The sequence below is a fragment of the Crocuta crocuta genome, unplaced genomic scaffold (genome assembly GCF_008692635.1).
Source record: "Crocuta crocuta isolate KB4526 unplaced genomic scaffold, BGI_CrCroc_1.0 scaffold282, whole genome shotgun sequence".
NCBI lineage: Eukaryota > Metazoa > Chordata > Mammalia > Carnivora > Hyaenidae > Crocuta > Crocuta crocuta.
The window spans coordinates 7,356,301-7,375,106 of NW_027529174.1; the positions used below are offsets into that span (position 1 = coordinate 7,356,301).

General features: G+C 39.0%; 1 protein-coding gene and 1 long non-coding RNA gene across 4 annotated transcripts in view; one reads left to right on the forward strand and one right to left on the reverse strand.

Annotated features, from left to right (window-relative positions):
• The window catches only part of GABRB1 (gamma-aminobutyric acid type A receptor subunit beta1), a 362,417-nt gene that overhangs the window by 47,497 nt on the left and 296,114 nt on the right, over nucleotides 1-18,806 (reverse strand). The gene's annotated exons all lie outside the window — the stretch shown is intronic.
• LOC144226338 (uncharacterized) overlaps nucleotides 1-18,806 on the forward strand; it is a 34,333-nt gene that overhangs the window by 14,951 nt on the left and 576 nt on the right. Inside the window, exons 2-5 of one of the 2 annotated variants that reach the window (XR_013333614.1) lie at nucleotides 4,848-4,976; nucleotides 6,561-6,637; nucleotides 6,771-6,812; nucleotides 8,206-8,329. This is a non-coding gene — a long non-coding RNA (uncharacterized LOC144226338). Of the gene's footprint in view, nucleotides 1-4,847; nucleotides 4,977-6,560; nucleotides 6,638-6,770; nucleotides 6,934-8,205; nucleotides 8,330-18,806 lie in introns of those variants that run through there. The other variant, XR_013333613.1, reaches the window with a different exon arrangement.

Genomic DNA, 18,806 nt, shown 5'->3' on the forward strand with positions numbered 1-18,806 from the left:
CACAGAACCCGACGTGGGGCTTGAACCCACGAACTGTGAGATCATGACCTGAGCTGAAATCGGATGCTTAACCTACTGAGCCACCCAGGCGCCCCTAAAAGTTTAAGTAACATGGTTATAAACCTTGTTAGACTGTTTCTAAAATCTTCCCCACCACACTGCCTAGTTTCATACTAATGAATTTATACTACTACTTCATACTTTGAGTTTCATACCATACAAAGAATTACTCTATATCCTATGAGGTTGAACCAATAGAAAGTGCTTATATTCGACCCTTGTTGAACCTAAAACAGCAATTTCATATGGTTCCTCTTAATATAGTATGGTATACAGTGACCCGGCTCAGTCATGATTGTGGGTTTGAGCATTATGGGAATCCACAGACTGGTTTTGATTTATGGAGCTACCCCCGTCTCAGATTGCATTGCTAATCAGTAACCTTGAATACAATGAGCTATTTGAAAAGCAATGCATAAGTCATTTTGAATCCATCACCCCGGGAGAAAAGATGTCATGGCAGTTCCAGTGTGATGGAGAGACAGACATGGAATCAAAAGCTTGGATTCTGGTTTCAGCTCTGTCACTTACTGCCTGTGACTTTTGGTAATTTGCAGCTGCCCCAAGTCTCAGCTAGCTCTTCTGTGAAATGAGGCTAATCATAACTACCACATTCAGTGTGAGGATTAAATAATCTAATTTAAACAATTTATTCCATGCCTACAATGCCCAGACATTGTGATGAGCTTTTGGTACAAACAGATCAATGCAATCTTTACCTTGTCTTTATCCTGAAAGAGCTCATTGTCTTAAGAGAGGTATGAAAAATAAAGAAATACGATACACTGTTAAAAGTGCTAACATAAAGGAATATACAATATATTACAGGAACAGCAAGGGGGGAAATGCAGTATACATCCACTACAGCAGAATATTGAGAGCAGAAAGCTCATGTGTCACGTTTGTACTCTAATAAACCTTTACTGAGTATTGGTAAATAAGTAAGTGATTCATGGGGCTGAAGAATAAAACTTCACTTTCTTTGCCTCTTCCACTTCCTCACTGCTCTCTCACTACTCAAATCATGTCAGCCTAGCTTGTGCCTTTACTCTTCTCGTAAACCTTTTTCTGCAATAGCTTCTCCTCCTCCTCCTCCTCTTCCTCCTCCTGCTTCACCTCCTCCTCCTCCTTCTTCTTGGCAATTCAACAAAAAGGAAAACATATTCTTGGTGTGATTTTAAACTGGCAAGACTAGTAATCAGACAAAAAAAAAGGAAATAAAATGCTTCCAAATTGGTATGGAAGAGGTAAAACTTTCACTATTTGCAGATGACATAATAATACATATAGAAAATCCTAAAGACTCCAACAAAAAACTACTAGAACTGATAAATGAATTCAGTATGGTCACAGGATACAGAATTGATATACAGAAATCTGTTGCATTTCTATACACTAATAATGAAGTAGCAAAAAGGGAAATTAAGAAAACTGTCCCATTTACAATTGCACCAAAATAATAAAATCCTGGGGAATAAAGTTAATCAGGAAGGTGAGAGACCTCTACTCTGAAAACTGTAAAACACTGATGAAAGAAATTCAGGATGACACAGACAAATAGAAAGATATTCCATGCTCATGGATCAATACAACAAATATTGTTAAAATGTCTGAACTACCCAAAGCAATCTACAGATTCCATACAATCCTTATCAAAATACCAATAGCATTTTTCACAGAACTGGAATGAATCATCCTAACATTTGTACAGAACCACAAAAGTCCCTGAATAGCCAAAGCAATCTGAAAAAAGAACAAACCTGGAGGTATCACAACCCCAGATTTCGAGATATGCTACAAAGCTGTAGTAATAAAAATGGTATGGTACTGGCACAAAAATAGACATAGATCACTGAAATGGAATAGAATGCTCAGAAATAAACCCACAATTATATGCTTAATTAATCTTTCACAAAGGAGGAAAGAATAGGCAACGGGAATAAGACAGTCGCTTCAACAAATGGCATTAGGAAAACTGGACAGCTACATACCAAAGAATGAAACTGGACCACTTTCTAACACTACACACAAAAATAAACTCTAAATAGATTAAAGACCTAAGTGTGAGACTTGAAACCATAAGAACCCTAGCAGAGATCAGGCAGTAATTTCTCTGACATTGGCTGCAGCAACACCTTTCTAGATATGTCTCCTAAGGCAAGGGAAACAAAAGGAAAAATAAATTGTTGGGATAACATCAAAATAAAAAGCTACTGCACAGCAAAGTAAACAATCAACAAAACTAAAAACAACATGCAGAATGGGAGAAGATATTTGTAAATGACATATCTTGTAAAGGATTAGCATCCAAAATCTATATAATATATAATCTATATAAATAACTTATACAACCTAACACCAAAAAAATTAAATAATCCAATTGCAAAATGGACAGAAGACATGAACATTTTCCCAAAGAAGACATACAGATGGACAGTAGACACATGAAAAAATGCTCGGCATCAGTCATCATGAGGGAAATGAAAATCAAAACCATGATGAGATATCACCTCACACTGGTCAGATGGCTAAAATCAAAACCACAAGAAACAGTAAGTGTTGGTAAGGATGTGGAGAACAAGGAATCTTTGTCACTGTTTGTAGGAAAACAAACTGGGGCAGCTACAGTGGAAAAGAGTATGGAGAGCCCTCAAAAAGTTAAAGATAGAACCACCCTATCCTCCAGTAATACCACTACTGGGTATTTACCCAAACAATATGAAAACAGTAATCTGAAAACATATATGCACCCATATGATTTTTGAAACATTATTTACAATAGTCAAATTATGGAAGCAGCCCAAGTGTCTAATGATAGATAAATGGATTAAGAAAATGTGGTATTTGTATTATATATATGAATATTATTTATCCATAAAGAAGAATGAAATCTTGCCATTTACAACAACATGGATGTATCTAGAGAGTAGAATGCCAAGTGAAATAAATCAGTCAGAGAAAGACAAATACCATTTGATTTCACTCCTATATGGAATTAAAGAAACAAAAGAAATGAACTAAGAAAAAAAAGAGACAAACCAAAAAACAGACACTTAGTTAGAGAACTAACTGATGGTTACCAGAGGGGAGGAAGATAGAGGGATGGGTGAAATAGATGAAGAGATTAAGAGTACACTTACCACTATGAGCACTGAATAATGTATAGAATTGCTGAATCACTATATTGTACATGAAACTAATATAACACTGTATGTTAGCTATACCGGAATTAAAATTTTTAAGAAAGGCAAGACTAGGAAATATTTCAAGTGTAGAAAAAATTGAAAGGGAGAAAATATTTACAAACCATACATCTGAAAAGAGGTTTATATCCACAATATACAAGGAACTCCTAAAACTCAAGAGCAAAAAGCCAAATAACCCAATTAAAGAATGGGCAAAGGGACTAATTACACAATTTTCCAAAGAAGATCTAGAAATGACCAACAGGTAATGAAAAGGTGCTCAACATCACTGATTATAAATCAGGGAAACATCAAGGAAATGCAAATTAAAACCACAATGAGATATCACTTAATACTAATTAGAATGGCTATTATCAAAAAGACAAAAGATAAGTTGCTGGTAAAGGTGTGGACAAAAAGGAACCTTTGTGCATAACTAATGGGAATGTAAACTGGTACAGTCACTATGGAAAATAGCGTGGAGGTTCCTCCAAAAGTTAAAAAGAGAAATTCTTTGTGATCCAGCAATTGCACTTCTGGGTATATATCCAAAGGAAATGAAGTCAGATCTCAAAGAGATATTAGCAGTCCCATTTTTACTGTAGCATTATTCACAATAACCAAGATATAAAAACAGCCTAAATGATTATTGATTATTGAATAGATAAAGACAATGTACTATATGTATACATATATAATACACACACACACACACTGGAATATTATTCAGCCTTAAAGATCAAGGAAATCCTGCCATATGTGACAACATGAATGAGCCAGGAAGACATTATGCTAAATGAAATAAGTCAGACACAGAGAGACAAATAGTGCACGATCTCACTTAAATATAAGATCAATGGCTTCTTAAAACTCCCAAATCAATTAGACCCTTTTCTGCCACCCTATTACCCGATCTTTTAGTTCTGTTTGTTGTTGCCGATTACTTTCTCTCATAAACCCTCACCTTCTTTCACTTTTTTGAAATGACATTTCTGGGTTTTCTTCTTGTCTGCCTTTGGCCGTTTTTTTCTCTTTTTCCTTAGGTGTTCTCTCAAATCAAAAACTGATGATCCTTAGGGAACATCTTACTCTCCTTAGATAGTACTTCCACTCTTGGTTTCAATGACTGATGAGGATTCCTAAATCTTATTTCCAGTATTTAACTCTCCTTTGACAGTTAGACTTTAAATTTCTGACAATCTATCCGTCATCCTCAAATGAAAATTCCTTCAGCACATAAAATTCAAAATGCTCAGAATGAGAGTTCTCCCCTAGTTCATCTCTCTAACATTTCATCTCTCTTGGGATACCCTCATACTCCCAGTTCAGGCCATTATCATTTACCTTGTTACCAGTGGGAGGCATTCTTGACTCTTTCTTCCTCACTTACTGCGAATGATATTACCGATACTTGGTTTTTATCCCGGTTCTTGGGCACATGGACAATCACATTTCCCAGATCCATTGTAATTAGTCTGAGCCCTGTGACTAATCACTTGGCTATAACCAAAAGTGACAGGTGTTACTTCAGGCCAAAGCCAATGTCTGAATGTCTATGTTCTTTTCCCTTTTTATAATGACTCAAGAAGCTTTCTTTTCCAGATGGTGCTGCTATCTGATTATAGAATCTTTATGAACTGGATTCCTGTGTGATTCTGTGGAGGAGGACCCCCACCTCGTATCAACTTATGAGAAGCATGTAGTGTAAACAGGGTTCAAACCTTTGTTATGGTAAGTCATTGAGATTTTGGTGTGCATTTCTGACTATAGGATGACCTAACTCTCTCACTGATACACATACCTCATTTAATAATAAAAGCTTCTTTCAAATTTCCCTTTTTCTTGTCCCTATTATCTTATTTCTATTCATGATTGGTTTCCTGGACTGCTTCCACAGCCTCCTGGCTGGGATCACTAAATACTCACATTTTTATCCTTTCAAATTCATCTTCTACACATGTTCCGGAATGTTTAATTTAAAATACAAATATGACAGTGTCACTCCCAGCTTGAATCTTTTAATGATCCCTCATTACCTATAACAGTAATTTTCAAACTTTGTTCTTTGGAACAGTTAATTGGTGTTCTAGAAAAAAAATTTCTAAAAGATTAATGTCCTCAGGTTCAAGAAGATTGTGCAGTAATGCACACTGTCTTGGAGATTTACAAATGTACATTGGTAGAGTATTCATGTGGTAAAGAAATGAGTATAAGTTTTTTTAAATAACGCTTCTTCCAATTATTGGACGTCTAGCCATTTCTAGAAGAATTCTTTTACATCAGCATATCAGAGTATTGTCTAAGCTCCTTCCCTGGGCCCAAGCCTCTTTATGCACCTTTATAGACCTTCTGTCTATTCTTCCAGCTTCTACCATCTTCTACTTCACAGTTTGTGCTTCAGTAACATTAAATGTGCTTAGATTTTACAGATGTTGTGCAGGGAGAATTTAGCTTTCGGCAGTGGAATTTACTCCAGCTGGAAAGCCATGACCCCAACCCATATGAGTCACTTATATAATGTATGGTTAATCTTTTAGACCAAGTTCAGATGGTGTTGGCTGCAGGAGGCTGTTGTGAGACCTAACATTAACGTTCAATACTGTGTGCTACCTTGATGTGTGGTGAAATCAGGAGGGCCGTCAATGACCTCAAGTTCCCCTCTCTACTCTGTTCCTGTCCCCTAGATATACAGCCCTCCTTATCATGAGGACCAGGCACAGGTTCTACTTATCCCTGAATAATGGGTTTCATTTCCCTGTCAGCCAGTTATTCAAATAAGCCAATCATATTGCCCCCTCCCCCCACCTTGGGGACCGGGGGCATCTCTCCTTCTTGATTGTACAAAGTCTGACCCTGATTACTGACTCTGTCCCTGAGTACAACCCTCCTCCCCTGTGTGACTAATAAATGGCTGTTGATGTGTTCTGTCCACTGTCAGATGTTACATGTGCAGCCATCCCAGAACCCAGGGCAGGAATCCCTCTCTTGCCAACAGGATGAAGGGGAGGTGATTATAACGGAGATTTTTCTAGCTCCCTTGCCTCACAGTTCCCCTGGCTCATTCTGACCCCATAAGTACTTTAGATGTGTCGTTCTTTGAACCTGCCACATTTTATTGTAGTGATGTCTTTATGTGTCAATCTCTGTGTTAGATTATGAACCCCTTGAAGTCAGCCTTACTTACTCAGTGTCTTGCACATTCTTGTCACAACGCTGCTTGTCAATCTGATGGAAATATTAAATAATGTGTCCCATTGAGCACTTTTATAAATCAGAGCCCAAGGCTCCACAAGGTTGATATTTTTCCTATTCTAGAGATGAGGAACTTGAGCCTTGATTGAGTGATTTGCCTTAACACAACATGAAGAGGCAGAGCTGGATCTTGAACCCAGGTATGTCTCTCAAGACTGTCATTTTTATATGGGATGGAGGTACTGCTCTCAGTCATTGAGCCTGTGATGTACCAGATGACTCAGTGATATGAGAGTGAAACTCATGCAGGCGTCACCTTCCTTTTGTCCCCAGATTGGTGGATGGAATCCACACCCGGCGTGAATGAGATATAAGGTACCTCACATGCTGAAGATCACCACAGACAGCTGAGACTACATGTCCCTTCCTGGGTGCACTGAGAGGCAGCAGACACTGTCATTTGAATCAACATTCCCACACCAGTGCAAATAAAAACAATGGAAAGATGAAGAGAGAAAACGGGTGTATGGAGAGAGAAAAAATAAGAGGAAAAAAGCAGATTGAGACGACTGCCAGGGTGTGATTTATTAGCTAGTAGAGAACGTGATGGCTTTCTCTTCACCTCTTCACAGGGAGAAAGGGACAAACCACTTAAAGATTGGGAATACCTGCAAGAAACAGACACTTTGTACCTCATTCCTGCAGTGATTGTTTACTTAGGTGCAGACTTTTTGATATGTCCCTGTCTCTACAGGGAAAAGGAGTTGAGACACTACTATGCAGGGCAGAAGGAGAGAGGGGCAGCAGGGAGCATGTACCTTCCACGATGTGGCAAGATTAAGTTTCCAGGTGCTCAAGTTATAGGATTAGGTCATGAGTGTGTGTATGGGGTTGGGTGGGCGGGATAGGATGGTACTGTGTCGTGATAGCTGTTTATTTTCATATGAGATAAATGTGTAACCAGGAAACCCCATACGTCCCCAGAACTCATTCAGATACTCAAAGCAAGTTTTTGAAGCCTGTTGTACAGAGGACATGTGTGGCCAGATTGGATTAGCTAGAGGAGCTTCAACACCTGACAGCCACTTAGCTATTAAGTGAACATTATTTTTCTTCCTTTATGTACATTCCTTCTTCCAATATCTAGTCTCAGAGGCAAGATGACAGAGAAGACCTTACTCCTTCCCTTCCTACTAGAGTTCCCTGAACTGCAGGGTAGAGAGGAGTGGTAGACAGGAGGAAACTGGGATTTTATTTTGTTTTAAGTTTTATTTATTATTTATTTATTTATTTACTTACTTATTTATTAAAAATTTTTAATGTTTATTTTTGAGAGAGAAAAGAGAGACAGAGACAGAGCACGAGCAGGGGAGGGGCAGAGAGAGAGGTAGAGATAGAATCTGAAGCAGGCTTCAGGTTCTGAGCTGTCAGAACAGAGCCCGACATGGGGCTCAAACTCATGAACCACATGATCATGATCTGAGTCAGATGCTTAACCGACTGAGCCACCCAGGAGCCCCATTATTTATTAAAATTTTTAATGTTTATTTATTTTGAGAGAGAGGGAGAGAAAGTGGGGGGGAGGTAGGGAGAGGGGGAGAGATTCCAAAGCAGGCTCCTCACTGTCAGCGCAGAGCCTGACACAGGCTTGAACCCATGAGATGTGAGCTCATGACCTGAGACAAAACCAAGTAATTGACTGAGCCACCCAGTTGCCCCAAGACTGGGATTTTAAACAGGGCTGAAATTTTTGTTTCTTGACTTTCAGGTTTTTGGAGTAAATAACTGAAAGTGGTCTCAAAGATACGGAACTTGCTTGAGATGTTTGTATGGAACATCCCTGTTTGTATTGAACCAGTTCTGACTGTTCAGTTCACGAGTCATCTAAGCAGGTTTGTTACAGTGATAGCCTCGATTTCTTCACACATGCGAATTTAATTCAGGCAGTAGAAGGTGAAGAAAGCTTTGTCTTCTCCTTAGGGGAATGTCTGAGCACTTACTCCTGTCTGGTAGTTGTGATCCACTTACAAGCAGTTGGCTGGTGTCCCCAGGATATCAAACCTCAGAGTTCAGAGGCAACTACTTGCTTCTACTGGAAGGGAGACTCTGGAAAGACCAGCAGTGAGGCACTGTTCTCTGCCTTTAATATTCCAGATCGCTAGCTGCACTGGAAAGTAGAACCCAGCCCTACATCACCTGGTGCACAGAGCACCTTCCCAGAGACCCAGAAGTCACAAATATTGTGAAGGCTTTTTCATCGTGAACTTTAATTTTAACCACTTGAAACTTAACTTGGTCGTTATTCTAATCCTGTTCCCGTGATATATCCTTAAACTAAAGGTGAATTGCCAGGATACAGAAAGATGTACTTACCAAAGCCGAAATAGTCTTTTTTTTTTTTTGCAAGGTTTGAGGACAAAAATCAAATTGTATGCGTATCTTTTTTTTTTTTTTTTAATGATATAGAAAACCAGGTTGGGCATTACTTGGGAAATTGAAAAGAAGCATTTCGATGATATGTCTCTATTTAAGCTTGATGTTTTGCTCTCTCTTTTAGTTTGGGCTGTAAAATACAGTAAAAGAAAAAAGGAAAACGCTGTAGGAAGCCACAAAATAACCACTTTTTTTGCATATTTGTGGTCAGTCATGATTATGAACATTTTTCCTACTGTCATTTTAGTAGGAAATTTAGACAGTACTACTCACTTCACTTGTGTTACTATATTTTCATAATACCAATCATCACATTGGCTTAGAGGTTTCAGGTTAGGCCAGAGATGGTTCTGAATAGGCATAGTGTATCAGAACTGGACGGAAATTGGAAAACTAACTCTTATTTTGCCAAGTGGAAGGTAAGGCCCAGAGAGATTAAGACTTGGATGAGCTCAAGTTGAGGAATGGTAAGTTTGGAATTAGAAAAAAGAGTTAGATGGGAATATAAAGAGATTTGCCTGTTGGCTTTTTAACAGTTACTGCAAACTACTATTGGTTTAATTGTAGGGAATATAAACTTAACTGAGGAAATCACCTCTTTTGCAGAAATGTATATGTGTGTGTGAGTGGGGGGTGGATGTGTGTGTTCATGTAAATACATTAAAAAAAAAGAGACGTGAAGAGGTAATTATTGCAACTGGGGACCAGACACAACAAGAATAATCTAGCAACTAAATGAATCCCACTGTTCATTTTACTGAAAGGGAACACTACAGCTCAGATGGACTATAATTTGCTCACCATCACACAGCTACTTAGTAGCAGAACAAGGTCAAGAACCTGGTCCCAGGCCTATGCTCTTCCCACTAAGCTAACTGCTTGTGTTCATTCTTTGTTAGAACTGAGAACAAATTTCTAACGCTCCCTAAAAGATAATGAAGTTTTATTTCACTCGAAAAGACTAACTTAATAATGTTCATGGTCACAGACTACTGAGACTATTAGCTTTTTAAAGAACTTAGATCAAGGGTCTGAAACAACGGATAGGGAGAAAAGCAGGCCAAAGCATGGATAAAAAGCACAGTGCCAATCACAAGAAACTACTGTGCTAAGAGCTTGAGCTTGGATCCCTGTTAAGATTTCTGAGAGGAACCGGAACTGCTGAGAAAGGTTTCTCAGCATTGCTAATATTCCGTTTTGTGCTGGACAGTTGCTTGTTGTAGAGGGCTATCCTGTGTATGGTGGGTGGGGTGTCTAGCAGCACCCCTGGCCTCTGCCCACTGGATACCTGTAGTACCTCAGGCCCTCATCAGCTATGGCAACCACAGATGTCTTCAGACATTACCAAATATTCCTTGGGGGAAAAAAGGGCCTAAGGTGAAGAACCACTGGCATGGAGTGTGAGGCCTGAGCTCATGGGTGCTGGGAGTGGATAATACTGGTCAGGTACAGGACTGGGAGACTGGAGAAAGGAAGCATGGTAGTTCTTGATCCCCTTCAATTACAGAATATGTATTTATTAAATCACATTTAGGCTGCATATACATACATGCTGGGAATGAGATGCTAATCATGGGACACATTTTTGGGTGTCTACAATCAAAGGCTTCAGGGTTCTGGGTAGTGGTAGTTGTATGACATGGGGCTTGAAGCCTACACTCCCAGAACATGGCTTATCTCCCCCATGCCCGTATGTAATAATGGCTGACATCGTAGGGTGTTAGGGTCCTAGTTCAGAAAAAAACCTCACCTGGTAAGACAGAGATGGCTCAAAGGAAATTGGTTGCCTTCCTCTTCCTTTTGTCCACTTCCTGTGAGCTAGAATGTGGATATGATCAGCCAGCCTTGACCATGTGGACATGGGCAAGTGCCCAGGGGCTGGCATAGCCACAGGATAAGAGGAACCTGTGTCTTTGGACGTCCTTTAAGAGCAGAGATACTTACTCATCCTGGACCACTATCTACCTTTGGACAGAGAAGCAAATGTTTTGTTTGAGCCAGTAAATTGCAGGATTGATTTGTTCTTGAAACCTAGTCTGTTTCCTACCTAATAATACACAGCAACATGACTGAGGAGATTAAAGATGAAGACAGGATGGAGACTATAAAGAGTCACCCAATGGGACAGCAAAGGGATTAGTTGGAAAGAAGAGCCCATGAAAAGAGTTCTAAGGAACACACAACATTTGCCCGATTAAATTTTTCCTGGAATCCTTGACTCTGTTCAGGTAGAGGGTCAGTTATCAATACTTTCCTTTTGGGGACGGTCTAAGTTCTATTTGAGAGCATAAAAGAAGTAAAGTTTCCCTTTTCTGGCAATTTGTCTGCCTTCTTAGACCTGCCTTTGGTAGATAAAGTAAGCTTTGAATTAACCTATACATGTTTTTTCTTCTATTTTCTTTCAATTCCTGGGGTGGTGTGCAAATGTGGGTACAAAGGCATGGTAGCTTCCTAAAGGTACTTTCAGTCTAATCGGGGAGACCTGACCTATATTGAGAGACACATGCTATAAAGAAAGCATATGAAAATTCACTGGTAAATAATGAGGTCTGTTCAGAATAGTGCTTCAAATGAATTGTGAGTGGCAGGGTAATAATAATGGCAATGCCTCCTAATTAGTTAGCACAGGACATGTGCCAGCAGTGTTTGGATAACCAGAGAGGAAGATAAAAGACATTTCACGTAAGGGAATAATGAAGCTCGGAAGGAAGACAGAAGGTACACGGTGGGTACGTCCAGGTTTTGCTAAACGAAGACTTTACGCACCACTGGGAATGGAAGACATCACATTGCCTTGATACCTCAAGTGATAGTCTACTTACAATCCTGTAACCTAATGTCACAAAATTTCAGAACACATATTAATAGTCTAAAAAACAGCAGTAATTCAAGCTCAATAGCACATGAACTCAGGTAGACTGTGAAGCATCAGTCACAGTACTATTTTTGCATGGCTGGGGAAACTGCAACTTTTCATCATGATAGAAACTAAAGTCAAAGAAAAATTATCTTTGCCATATCAAGGAAGAGTCCACCCCTGACTCATGATGTTATTCTTCTGTCCTTGAAGAATACAAGAATAAAATAATTTTGGAAAGTGGGGGTGATGTTGAGATTCTTTCCCCTTTCCACCTTATGCTATTCCCCTAATGCTAGCCTTATCTGTCACTTGGAGCCAGATTGTGGATCTTAAATGGCTGAATTTATCCCATGGACAGTGAGAAGCAATTGGGGCTTTTCAAATCAGTGGGTAGCATAATGAGAATGTCTTTATAGAGAAGTTAATCTGGTTGCAGTACTTAGAATATACGGGTAGAGAACAAAACTGGAGGAAGAGATGCTAGTTAAGATTTTTTAAAACAATAATTCATGCTGATGTTATTCAAAGGCTGTGAGGAAATATTGTCCTACCTGCAGGAGAGGCAATTCATTTTCTGGCAGAGATTAGTTATGGGAATTCACTTCCATGCACACTGAAGAGATCTGCTTCGTGGGAAAATGGCTCACTGTACAGATAAGTTTGGATGGAAAAGGAAGTCACACACATTCTAGATAACAATGGCTTCCTGCACCCTAGCGGTATGTCAGAATGGGGATCTGTACGCAGCCCATTGCGCAGGATGAGGGTGCTGCATGTTAGGGTGGAGAATGCCAAAGTTAAATTCGCCTATGACATACTTTTACCCACTGTGTCATTCAGGGTCTCAGCAGGAAACAGATGGCACACTCAATGTTGAGGAGTTAATAAAAGGGCTATTCACAACGCTGAGGACATGGCTAGGAGAAACTAACAAGGGATGGCTAAATGTCCCAGAGCTATCTACCTCCAGGGAGCTAGACATCAACCACTCCTAGGACTGAAGGGACAGGAGGAGAAAGCAGGCTATCTGTGCTCACAGTTAGAGGGAATAGCTATGGAAGAAGGCCATCAGGCTGCAGCTATGGCCTTGATAAAGAGATGGAGTCACTCCATGGCAGTGAGGGAACCCCAGGTATGAATACCTTAGTCTCACTCCCCTCTTATTCTCTGAAATCCTGCCCATGTTTCCCACTAGGTTAAATTAACCAGAAGGCTGTGGGTAAGCAGGCCCGTGGAGGCAGTCCATAAATCAACCTCCCAGAACACAGACAGGGTGGACAAGTGTGGAAGGAGATTATAGGTGGGGTGGGGTTTTAGGTGGAGCAAAATGATGGCATCTAACATGAATCTTCCTGGTGTTGCTAATTACTGAAACCCAGGGAGGGAAGAAATGATCTCTATCCAAAATACCTCTCCAACGGACTTCCCTTTAAAAGGAAAGTTATTCTGGAAACGGTAGAATTAAATTAGTTCAGACTACGTGGTTATTAACTAATGAATGGATAGTAGATTAAGCAGTAGGAACATATTGAAAAGACAAGCAAACAAATTTGAAAAATGAAACAAACTCTGTATCTTTCGCAATTTTACCTAGAGCTCACTGTACCTAAGCTGTGGAAGTTTTGTCTGTTCCTTATTGTAAGCAGTTGTGGAGGTTGACCTGGGATTAGAGAAAAATAGTATTTTATTTATTTATTTATTTTCCAGATGAGGACTGGAGAGGTGGGAGAATGGACAGACACCAAGAATACATTTTCAGAGTGTGGCTTACTAGAAGCTCATCTCTTTCTCTTCCTTGGCCTATTGTTTTTGTTTCCTTATTGCATCAAGAACATATGCTGGGGTACAAATCAGCATCTCAACATTATGTTCGAATTTCTTGTTGCTGCGATGTATGTTGACTACTTAAATTTTCCCTATTTCTATTTCAGTTTGTTCTGCTTAATTCTTTAGGATTCTTGTTTTTCCCTTGTCTTCACTTTCTATCTCAAATTCCCTCTTTCTATTCTATTTTAAGGAAAGAGCGAATTTTAAACAGTTTTTTAAAAGAATTTCATGCTCAACTTCTAAGTATTGCTTTTAGCTTGGATTTTCTTGTTTTAGCTTTTATCTTTTATCCCTCTGACTTTCATGTTTCCAGCTTTTTATCTCACTGGATCTAGCACTTGTATATTCTTTATTTAACCTGGTTTAATCTTTTATTCCTCTTATTTCATGTTTTAATTTTTTTTAATTTCACTTGTTTTTCCTTCTCTTTTCTACTATTCTTTAGGTTTTGCCTTTATTAAACATTATATTGTTCTAGGTTAAAATTTTTACTTTGTTTTATTATCTTTTATTTTTATTCTTAGTCATAGTTTTATGCTTTGATTTGCCCTTAAATTTCTTCTTGGCCTTTATCATTTTACATAACTTTCTTGCTTATGTCTCTTCTCTCTCTTCTTCCCCTTCTTCCTCCTCTCCCCATCCTCCTCTGATTTCTCCTCTGTTTCTACCTTCTCTGCTTTCTCTTTCTCTTCCACTTCCATTCCCACTTCTACATCTACTTCTCCTGTTTCTTTATTTTCTAATTTGTTTTTGTCATTACAAGAAGGTGAGGAGCTTAGCAACATGAAAAAAAAAAAAAAGCCCATCAAATCGATTGAACAGTTTGGAAGCCTTCTTCTGCCCATCTATCCCTGAAGCTACTTTTCTACTATCCCTTTAATGACCTCTCAGTTCATGGAAGGGTCATCTCCCCCCAAATCCTTACACCCAAATTCTCAAAATAATCTATAGCAGTACCAGCTTCTTCTAGTCCCTCCTTTGTTGGTTGAGGTCTTGTCTCAGTCTGTCCAGACAGCTGTAACAGAACATAATAGAGTGGGAAGGTTATGAACAACAGAAATTTATTTCTCACTCTTCTGGAGGCTCGGAAGTCCAAGGTCAGGGTGCTAGAGGATTTGGTGTCTGGTAAGAGTCTGCTTCCTAGTTCATAGACAGCCATCTTCTTGCGGGTTATTCACATGACAAAAGGAGCAAGGGAATTCTCTGGGGTTTCCTTTATAAGGACACTAATCTCATTTATGAGGTCTCTGCCCTGATTACTGAATCACCTCCCTAAGTCTCCACCTCCAAATACCATCATATTGGGGATTAGATTTCAATATATGAATTTGGGGGGACATAAATGCCAGTCATTCCAGGATCTAAGGGTAAATCTTTCATTATGTCGCTTTTCTTATGCAGGCAGTTTGTACTGTGTGATTGTAGACCATCTCTATCTTCAGTGGTTAGATAAGAGTATCATTGGTGAGAAGTCGATTATCTTCTTTCCTCCCTTGATCTCAGTACTATTGCTGGGGACCCCAGTTCATAAGACAAAATTTTCTTCTGTCCTGATTGAGTGTCCTGGAAGATAGTCATGATTGATCCTAATGTCCATCTGCTGCTGTCAAGGTTAAACTGTTTCTCCTTTAAGATCTCCTGCTTATTGTTTCTCCTTTAAGATCTCCTGCTCATTCTTTATAACCCAGAGTGGAATTAATCACCAATGGTGTCCTAAGTGCCATGACTGCCAGGTGGTCTGATGCAGCCTAACTTCAGGATTGCTTCCTTGCGAGCTATATATTTTTTTCAAAATGAACTTATTAACCTAAGTATAAAATTGTCCTCCAGTTCATCCTTACTAAATTTTACTTTAAAGTGGACAGAACCTGTAATTCATTCTATTTCTATTCTATAGTAGTAACCTGGGGACCAGAATCTAGATGATATTATAATAAGCACTTTTCTGCTTACTGATATCCTAACCTGGGAAAGTGGCTATGCCTCCTCTATTTAACCCTGGGATCAAACATCCTGTAGCCAGAGTGAGATTAGAAAACAAAGAAAAAATAAGATGGACTAATTTTCAGGCCTGGGATGTGCCCTTTCTGCCCCAATTACCAACATGCATAAAGCTTGGTTAATGTATAATTCTCTATCATGGTATATGGTGGTCCTTGGTATATGGTACATAACATGGCAGTCCAGAAGACTGGTCTGAGGGAAGACTGGGTTTGAATCCCAACTCTGACACTAAATTATGCTGCCATGGACAAGCTACATAAACTCTTTCTACCTCTATTTATCTCTATAATGGGTATAGTAAATTGATTAAGATATAAATTGCTTACCACTTTACCTGGCATTTTATAATTTCTCAATAAGTATAAACTATTAATATTACTTAAGACTCTGTTCAGGGGTTTCTGTTTCCATGAAATATTCCATGAATGACCCCCATGGTTATGTGTGTGTGTGTGTGTGTGTGTGTGTGTAGGTACACGTGCCTAGACACGCACCCTCTTCATTCAATCTGGCACTTCATATACCCCTTCTGTGTAGCATTCTGTGCATATCTTTTTGTGGTCTTTTACAATGTCCTAGTGGTATTTTTACATGTACATTTTCTGTTGTTATTTGATAAACATCTTAAGTTCGGGTATTATGTCTTAGACACCTTTATATTTTCAACATCTAACAATAGCTGATATGCAGTGTGTGTTTAATAAATATTTGATAAAAATGATGATGAATAGTGGATGCCTAAGGACTTTTAATGACTACATCTTTGATGCTTTAAGGGAAAAGGTCTTCCTTTTATATTCTATGCCAGAGATGAACAATAACCTAAACATCTGTATGTACCTTGTCCTGTTCTCTGAGTCTAATGGATAGAGATTCTCTGTAGTTAAAATGTGACCAGGTTAATGGATCACTACAGAAAGAAAAAAACCTCTCTTAGGACCCAATAAAAATTTATGGTCAATTATAAGCTACTCATTCTTTTGAAAATGTTCAAATATTACAATCTTCTATGTGTTTAATAGTCTAGAAATGTGGGCAGATTCTGAGATACTGTCATTAGAGATTTGAATTTTATGGCTGAGGTCATTTTCTTCATCTCATTATGTCTCTCTTGCTGCCACTTTAATCCCTTTCCCCACTTTTTGGCCATCTTTCTACAGAGCTGTACACAGTGCCTGTGTTCCTTCACTACCCATTACACTGTTCCAGTCTGATTTCAGTCACATCACCCTCAACAACTTACGCCAATATGGTCATTTTGCTATAGTCGGTTTTTCAGTCCTCATTTTACCTGACTTGTCAGCAACATTTGACTCTGTTACCTTTGCTTTCCTACTTGAAACTCTATTCTCTCGGGCTTCCTGACATCATTTTCTTTTTGTCATACTCCTACTTACCTGGAAGCTCTGTATTATAATTTTTTTCAGACCTATGTTCTCCCCAGCTGGGTCCCAGCCCTTCCTCTCTTCTTAGTCATTTTCTCTCTAGAGAAGTTGTGCGTGCTGTTGGCTTTTACAACTATCTCTATCTTGGTAACTTCCAAATGTATATATATGTCCAGCCTAAACCTGTCTTTTGAGCTTCAGATTCACAGTCTCACTGTGAACTTGATAACTTCAGTTGACAACTAGAGCCACTTCAAGTTCAATATCTTCAACATGACCTCTTGACTTCCTCATCTAAACCTATCATCTCCAGTTGCACTAGTCAGAAATTGAAGAGTTGTCATTGACACCTTCTTCCTTATCTTCAATATCTAATTTGTCATCACTTAAAAAATTTCAACATTGGAGGGGCGCTTGGGTGGCTTAGTCGGTTAAGCGTCCGACTTTCGCTTAGGTCATGATCTCGCAGGTTCGTGGGTTTGGGCCTCGCTTCGGGCTCTGTGCTGACTGCCAGCTCGGAGCCTGGAGCCTATTTCAGAGTCTGTGTCTCCCTCTCTCTATGACCCTCCCCTGCTCACACTGTCTCTCTCTCTCTCTCTCGCTCTCTTTCTCTCCTAGAAATAAAAAAAAATATTAAAAAAAAATTTTCAACATTGGAGTATCTCTTGAATCTGTTCAGTTTTCTCCATCTCCACTGATATAATTGCTTTCATGATTTTTGGGTAATGCTACTGCAATATTTTCTAAACTAGTCTAATGGTTTCCACAATGTATCTCTCAAAATTATTTTCAGTTTTACAGAGTGATAGCCAGGTGACACATTTGTTCATGTATTTCCCCTCCCTTCCCCTGATCCCCCTCCCTACCAATTCTCTTAATGATTTCCCATTTCTCTTGGGACACAGATCAAGACCTTTAACACAGCTCACAAAGCCCTGAGTGGGAATGCTCCCTACCTCCTCCAACTTCTCCCTCAGTCAGACTCTCCTCACTCTGATTCCAAATACTCTGGTTTCAGCTTTAGTCTCTCAAACACCTGTGTTTCTTTTTGTCATAGGTCCTTTGCATATGCTGTTGTTTTTGCCTGAATCGGGAATAATTTTTTAAAATATTTTTTAAGTTTATTTTTTAGAGGAAGGAGAGAGAGAGAGAAAGCATGCACAAGTGAGGGAGGGGCAGAGATGCTTAATTGACTGTGCCACCCAGGTGCTCCTGGAGTACTTTTTACCCCTGCTCCTTTGACTACATTACTATCAGTCTATAAGATATTTTCATAAGCATGTTTACAATGAACTCCCCAGGGAAAATTTCTTTGGATATTATAACCAAAAAAAATCATTGGACTTCTCTTGACCTGCTTATTTTATTTTCTTTTATTTTAATCTTACAGACACAATGAACCATTTAAAATGTACCATTTTTCCTTCTTGTCACTAGCTTCTCAAGTGTCTGCCCTGTATAATAGTTCCTGGCCTGGGCTCCAGAGCCAAATTAATTGGATTTGAATTCTGGCTCCTATGTTCATTAGTGGTTTGATCTTTGTCAAGCTACTTAACATTTCTGTGACTTCATTTTCTCATTTATAAAATCGAAATAATAATAATACTTATTCTCCAAGTGTTATGAGAAGAAAATGAATTAACATGCACAAAACCATTTAGAATAGTGTCTGGTGTATAACAAGCACTTCATAAGGGTTGGTATTATTATTACTATTTCCTATCTCATCGATGCCTAAATTGCCGGGGTGCTTCATGTTAAGTTACTTCTGGATCTTAGTTCTTTGGATTCTTGACCCAATGCTCCATTTTACTTTGCATGTAATAACACAGTATTTGAAGAACAGTTTTGATTATTCAA